Source organism: Apis dorsata, unplaced genomic scaffold (assembly GCF_000469605.1).
Source record: "Apis dorsata unplaced genomic scaffold, Apis dorsata 1.3 scaffold_470, whole genome shotgun sequence".
Taxonomy (NCBI): Eukaryota; Metazoa; Arthropoda; class Insecta; order Hymenoptera; family Apidae; genus Apis; species Apis dorsata.
The window spans coordinates 52,555-60,524 of NW_006263709.1; the positions used below are offsets into that span (position 1 = coordinate 52,555).

At 18.8% G+C, this 7,970-nt stretch overlaps 1 long non-coding RNA gene across 1 annotated transcript in view; it reads right to left on the bottom strand.

The window, feature by feature from the left end:
• Positions 1 to 3,950: 3,950 nt before the first annotated feature.
• The window catches only part of LOC116186145, a 4,681-nt gene continuing 661 nt past the window's right edge, over positions 3,951 to 7,970 (bottom strand). Inside the window, exon 2 of the long non-coding RNA XR_004151099.1 lies at positions 3,951 to 4,641. This is a non-coding gene — a long non-coding RNA (uncharacterized LOC116186145). The remainder of the gene's footprint in view (positions 4,642 to 7,970) is intronic.

Genomic DNA, 7,970 nt, shown 5'->3' on the forward strand with positions numbered 1-7,970 from the left:
GCATATTATTCTTTTTTATATTACATTTTTTATATTATATTATATATATTTTATATATATATTTTATATATATATTTTATATATATATTTTATATATATATATTTATCACTAAAACATGATAGCATGAACAACGTATAAACAAGTTCGCGAACGATAATATCTTTCAGTGTTAAAAATACGAACGATTTTAATGATGCACATATATACACAATTTATATCTCTTCCTTTGTTATTATCATAGTTTTTCTATAAATACAAAAGACACACTCGTTTGCATTCATATATTTCCTCATAAATATTGGCGGAAAGAACGTATACGTTCAATAATCATAAATATAATTGGTGCATAATACGATAAATAACATTTATGCATTATGGAATTAAGTTCTTTGTTCGAGATTTTCATATACATTTCTCGTACTTCAGTATCGATATTAGTAATTCTCGAATATTCTTACTATATATACATATATACATATTTCTTACTATATTCTATATTACTATGTTCTTCGAGTTATTCGATTATTTCATAATGATTTTTTTATATTATTCACGAATAATAATAGGATTATTATATACAAATTCGAATTTGATTAAATAATTTCGAATTTTTTGATAATTCGAAAATCTAAAGCAATAATATTTTTAAGTGGGTAATCTAACCTAACTTAATTTAAATGACATAGATTCAAGTCTTTTGTAAGCTTACTGTAGTTACTTACTATAGTAAAGGAAACGATATTTTAATATTATTAAATATGATCAAACCTTGAATTAGATACTTAATATACAATCTTGTTTAAATATACCAAATTGAGTCAATTTTGTTAAAAATCGTCGATTAATATTAATAAAAATTAAATAAATTTAGATTTACCGTTAATTTGGTTAACTTTTAATTAAGAAATTGTATTTGCACTTTGTACTTCAAGGATTGACTAGAAAATTATTTAGTAATTATTATTTTTATTTTTATTACTATAAAATTTTTATTTTTATTACTATAAAATTATTATTATAAATATATATATANTCGCGAATAATTTATCTTTTTCCTTTTTATCGTCTATTTTAAAATTAAAGAGAGAAAAGAATAAATTTGATTTTCTTTCTGAATTCTTCTCCTTTACAACGATGATAGAAGAAGAAAAAAAAAATCGAGTAAAATGTCTTTATATAAAATAAATTTTTAAACTAATACTTATTTTTAATTTTAATAATTTATTTTTAATTTTAATAGACACATTAATAGACATTGCATTTTTTCTTAGATAAAATAAGATCAAATCAATTATCAATTATCCAATTATCAATAACTCTGAAGAAAAAAAGAATTTTTTTTTATTTATTTTAATTCATGATTAAATAATATGTCGCTAATCGAAAAATTATAAAAAATTCTATTTGATTTATTTATATATAATATTTTGTATTAATTGATTTATATTTAATGAATTTTCAAAAGTTATTATAATTTATATTTTTATATTTTTGTAATCAACGATGTATTTACATTGATATTTTTTCATTGAACGACATTTTGTTATTAAAAGTTTTTTAATTTTTAATTGAATTTCATTTTTATTAAATTAACGTAAAAGCATATATTTTATACGTATTTCATGCATAAAGTAAACAGAATGAAATGTTATATTGATATATACAAAAGTTTCGAATGGTTTTGTTATAAACCATAAATTATTTAAAATATCTTATAAAATAATAATTTAATACTTATTATTTTCAATGACCTTCTTTTATCATTGTAATAATTTCTTTATAAAAACTATTCGATTTTCATTCGAAATATTAAGATATAATTTTTCAAAATTTCTCTTTCTTTAAACTGAAAATTTTGTGATATGAAATAAATAATAATCTGATGGAAATTTTTTTAATCTATTTAATATTTAACAATTCACTTAACAATACAGAACTGCAAAAAAACAAATTTTTTAAAATTCTTGTTTTTTTCTCGAGTATAAAATTTTGAAATTTTGTACTTGAATCTCGAAAATTACCGATCGCAAATATCAATTTCCTTTCAAAATACATTTATTGCATCACATATATACAAAATTCATAAGGCAATTAGTTTTCTATTTTAAAAAAAATTGTATATATACACATTTATACAAATTATGAAATATAAGTATCAATTAAATGTTTCAAGTATAATAATTATTTATTTAAATATAATAATAACTTTTTGAATTTTTGTAATTTTGAACCAAATATGATAATTATTCAAAAACTTTTATTAGGAATATATATTAACATCGTTATCTTTGAATATTTGAATTCTAATTTTTTAATTAGATTCCAATACTTCAATTAACTTTTTATTCTTTCTTGCATAGAATAGTATTTTTTCAATTCATTTTTCTTTAAAATTTTACGGAATCGTTTCCTGAGTTTTTTCTTTATTTTAAAAATTATTATAGGAGAACATTCGATTGATTCGTTTTTACATAAGCAGCAAAATTAATTCATTGAATGATAAACTATGACAATAGAAAAAAAATAATACATCATATTAACAATATATCATAAGTAATATATCATATTATTAATTAAATCCTTTTTACTTCTTTTTATGAAATATTTTTGTTCTTAGACATCTAAACGAATTCTTAGATATTTAAACGAATAATAATGATAAATTTATGATATTATTGAAATGGCAAAAATATATGTGTATCTGCGATAAAATATGAAGAAATTGGCGAGATTATTGAATTTTTTATTCAAAACCATTTTAACTTTCAAAAATACATGCATGAATTCATAAATTATAGACTCTCAACATCACGCAATCATTCAAGGAATGCACCCCCATCATTTTCTATATCGAGTCACATCATTTCAGAATCTATATATCTGTTTTTTAATTTAAAAACGAATTCAGTCTTTCAAAAGAATAAAAGTTGTAAAACTTTTAATATTTTTATATTTTATATTTTAAGGCTTTATATAAAATCTTAAAGTAACACAAAAATTTGACCTCCAATAAATATATTTTATCTGAATCATTTTATTATTTTTTTTGGATTGGTTGGATATTTTATTTGAAATATAAATGATATATAACAATTTAAAAAATGATTAATATAATTTTAAAAATAAAATAAAATATATAATAGAGAACTTTGTATTTGTATCAAAATCAGATAAATTATTTTCAAATAATTTATTATTCAATAATTTATTTAATCATTTGAATGAAGTAATCTATTAACCTTTTAATGTGTATATCAGATTGCGATTGAAATTTATATAAGCACACTTATAAACATATTGCAAATATAATAAAAGGATTAAGGACTTTAAAGGTATTTACAAAAATTCGTAAATGATTTATTATAAATGAAAGAATTTATTCGCAACAAATAAATATTTGTTAAAAATTTTTTATTATGAAAATGAATATGTTACAAAATAAAATTTATATTTGAAAATTTAAAAAATTTAAAATTAAAATTAAAGAAAAAATTAATAATTTGAACATATATAAATATATATAATCACTTATAAATATTTTATGATATAAGAAAATTCATTTTATTTGAAAATATTCTAATTTTATTGAATATATATATATATATATATAGAACATAATGGATAAGCAATTTTTTTGTCGACAGAAAATCAGCTATTTGAAGAAATGAAATCAAGCACTTTAGTATTTTGGAAACAATTTTATCCAAAGATATTTTTTATAAGATGATAGGGTATTAAAAAACTAAATATCTTATAATTTAAATTTTTGTTCTATCTCATACATTATAAAGTTACATTTAAAAAACCATATATTTAAAAAATTATATATTGAAATTTCAAACATTGATTTCATTTCTTTATATATACATAATCTTATTACAATGTATATAATTTTATTAAAAATAAAAAAAATTAAATTTTTGCAGTGTAAGGATACTAGTATTTTTTATAAATGATTGTATTTGGATGAATAGATAGATGCAGGAATGTGCTTCTTCAATTAATAAATTTTAAAAGAATTACATATATATATATTTACATAATGATCATTGTACGAATATAATAAATGTATTTAATCTTCAATAATAATTTTGTAAATTAAAATGAACAGATAGCACTATATAAATCAAGGTTAAGACAGAGAAAATAAAATTTCATAATACCAAGTAATGTTTAATAGAAGTCAATAAATATATTCTGTACCAAAAATATAATTTGAACTGAACAGCATATGACTTAAATAATAGTATTTAGCATTTTTCTAAATTTTAAAATCGCAATATTTCATTTATTGATCAATCGGTATCAATTAGATCACAATCGATCTACTCAAAGCTCATCTACATGTAATACTTATTTTTTTTTTTAAATTATCAGATCATTTATACAATTATGATAATATTTCTTTCGTTTTCACTCATATTAGTCTCGCCAATAACGTTATCATTGCAAACGTTATTAAATTTTAAAATTATATTTAACTTTATTCTTTATTGATCTTAAATTATAAAAAAAAATCAACGCACAATATCTTCTACAAATTCTACAATATCTTCTACATCTTACAAACATGTATAATAATAATTAATGATAATGATAATGTTTGGTCAAACACAATTATCACGACTAAGATTTCCAACCTGAAATTCAAAAAATTAAATTGAAATTTTAAGAATATGAAATACACAAAAAATATGAAATACATAAAAATACATAAATATTATGAATTTTCTTTTTTTTTTTTTTTTTTGCTATCCAAATTCAATCTAAAGATATAAAATTAATCCTTGAAAATTCGGTTATTCTTCTGTGTTATTATTCACAAAATAGAGATAGAAAAAAAGTTTTCAGACAAAAATTATTTTTTTTAATGAAAACTATTATCTAGTAAAAAATTTATCAATTGTTTATATCAATAATTCGATAAAGAAAAATTAAAATTTTTTTCAAAATTCATTTTTCACAAAATTTTAATCAGTTTAAATAATTATGAAATAGTATAAAAAAAAAACAAATACTTTTTTTTACTATAAATAAATATTTCGAATCTTATTGTATATATGATATGATATGCTGCACATACAATAGAAAATTATCACGATGCATATGTATAAATTATCAGATGCGAATGTGTCATGCAAATCGAGAAAAAACGTGCATATATATTAATATAATAAATGACATTACATTTTTGCTATATCTAACGATAAATAGTTCCATTTCTTGTTATTGTCAGCAGTGTTAAAGGCATTTGACTAGTAAAGACTCATTAACAATAAGAAATACTAGTTTGTAGTCTACTATAGATGTCAACAATAAATACATCTTAATTTTACAATGAATACATAAAAATGATTCACATATATCGTGCAAATATAATTCGTACTTCGTAATTTGTATTATGACTATTTTTAAAATTGTGAATAATAACAGTATGAAATACTTAATAAAGAAGAAATGGAGTTACTTTGAAATAAAAAATATGCTTATTAAATCGCAAGACATTTCATTTGCAATGAAAATTGATATTGTACGAAAATTTTTAAAACTATTTAAATAATATTTTGTAAAATTTTTTGTTTATACAAATTTTTAGAAATTAAGAAAGATCAGTATGTGCCTAAAGGACGAGATATTGTAATTTTGAAACAAAAAGCTAAATGAATGCAATTCTGAAATATAAAGTTGCTATTGTATTCGAAAAAAAATGAAAAGAGGAAATGATTTTCTTTAAACATTATCAAAAACATAAATTTTGAAAAGTTTTTGTAGAACATCTTATTATATAAGTGAGTAATCATTTTTATATTATGTTAACTATATATTATGTTTGTTTTGTATCCATGTATAATTGCTTTTTATTAACAGAGGGAGAAACATGTGAGGAAAAATTGTTACAAATTTTTAAATTTTTATAACAAGTTTATGAATGCAATTGATATTATTCATTAAAGTTAAATTTTTAAAGAGGATATTAAAAATTAATGAAAAGATAGATTTGAAAATTTTTTAAAAATCCCAACATTGGATTTCCAATTTTAAAAAAATTTATACAAATTTATACAATTTTATGTAAATTTTATACAAATTTATACAAATTTCAAAATATATAATAGAATAGTCTCTCTAATATAATAATAAACAAAATTTATTATCAATTCATATGATATGAATACTACGTAATAAATAATGAAATTGTTTCGATTTTTATTAGATAATATAAAATGTAAACACTCATATTAGAAATACACAGCTCGGATCAAAAATACATTCAATATTGAAGAAGATGGATTTAAATTTTCTAAAATTACATTCCGATCAATCGCATTTTAGCTAGAAATAAGAAACAAAAGGTACTATAGCAATAAAAGTATAATTTATATATACTATACATAACTATACCATTACTATACATAGCTATATTACATTCCTTGTGTATCAGTTTCTGAAAGTCTTTTTTTCTCTTTTTTTTTTATTATTCTACAGAAAAAAGTAATGATTTTAATTACGTAAGTGAAAGAATCTTTATTTCGACAATGGAATATTTATATAAGTTACTTAAATAAGCTTCCATATCTGAAAAATTAACGAATTGTTTAATAAATAATTTAATGAATAATTAACAAAAGTATATCTATCAAAACGAGATTTCAAGATATTCTGTTATTAGATTCATGAATTCGACATTGTCCATTTATATTACAAAATAGTATATTATCTAATCAATATCTTAAAATATTCACAATAGCGAAGAAAATTATAGACATGATAGTTTAATGTAAATATAATGTTTCCGTATATGGAATAATTTTATATAAAAATTTTTCTATTTTGTTGCATTATATAATTATAATATTAATTTACATGCATAAGCTTATATAAATAGTTAACAATATAAAGTTAACAACAATTTTTATTAATATATTATATATTTATTATATTTTTTTTTACATGTACATATATTGATAAGAAACAAAATAATTTTGAAAATCCAATGAATTTTGCAATAAGATTTCATATAGTTCATTGTTTTATATGTGGCAGTTATGTTATCATATGATATGCAATGTAACAAATTTATATATTTCCATTTTTTTGAAGAATTTCATCACCATAAAAAATAATTCATAATACTATTTATCCTAAAATATGTTTTCAATGTTATTCAGCTACTTTTTAATTGATTATTAAACCTCTGCATTGTTTGTATTATCTGCTATGTAAGAAAATAAAAGAGAAGTTTGATAACTATATTAAAAAAAAAAATTTTTTAAAATAAGACATATATATTATAATTCTCCTTCTTTTTTTTATTTTCATTTTATACTTTTATTCACTAAAATAAAAGATTGAAAAGTATATAAATTAAAGTATATAATATAAATTATCTTACTTTTGTACTTAAATATTTAAGTACAAAACATTTGAAAATATTTAAAACATTAGAAAAATTTTTATTCTCAAAAGAAAGAAATTTTTTGAGAAAAAAGTATTTGATTTTTTATGTATTATATATTATATTTTCATTATTTCATAATTATTTAAATTATAGATTAAAATTTTTTATAACTTTTTGCTTATAATTTTCTTATTATATAAATAAATAATAAATCTTTCAGCAGACAATAATTCTCGTTAAAGAAACTTTTTTATCTGAAAACTTTTTTTTTTATATCTTATTTGCAAATTATAAAATTAAAAAGCCAAAATTTCTGGAATATTTTATTCTTTTAGAATTAATTTAGTCTAATAAAAGAAAAATAGCGAATTACGTATTTACATATATGCATTACATTTTCAAAATTTTATAATTTTTTTAAATTTCTGAATTGGAGATTCTTTCCTATTAAATGTAATAATTGCGTAATTGCGACCATGACTCGTTTCATGAGACGAGTATTGATCGTTTAGTTCGTGATTTCGTTTATATTTTTTTCTTTTTAATTTTCTTTTTTTTTTTTTTTTTTTT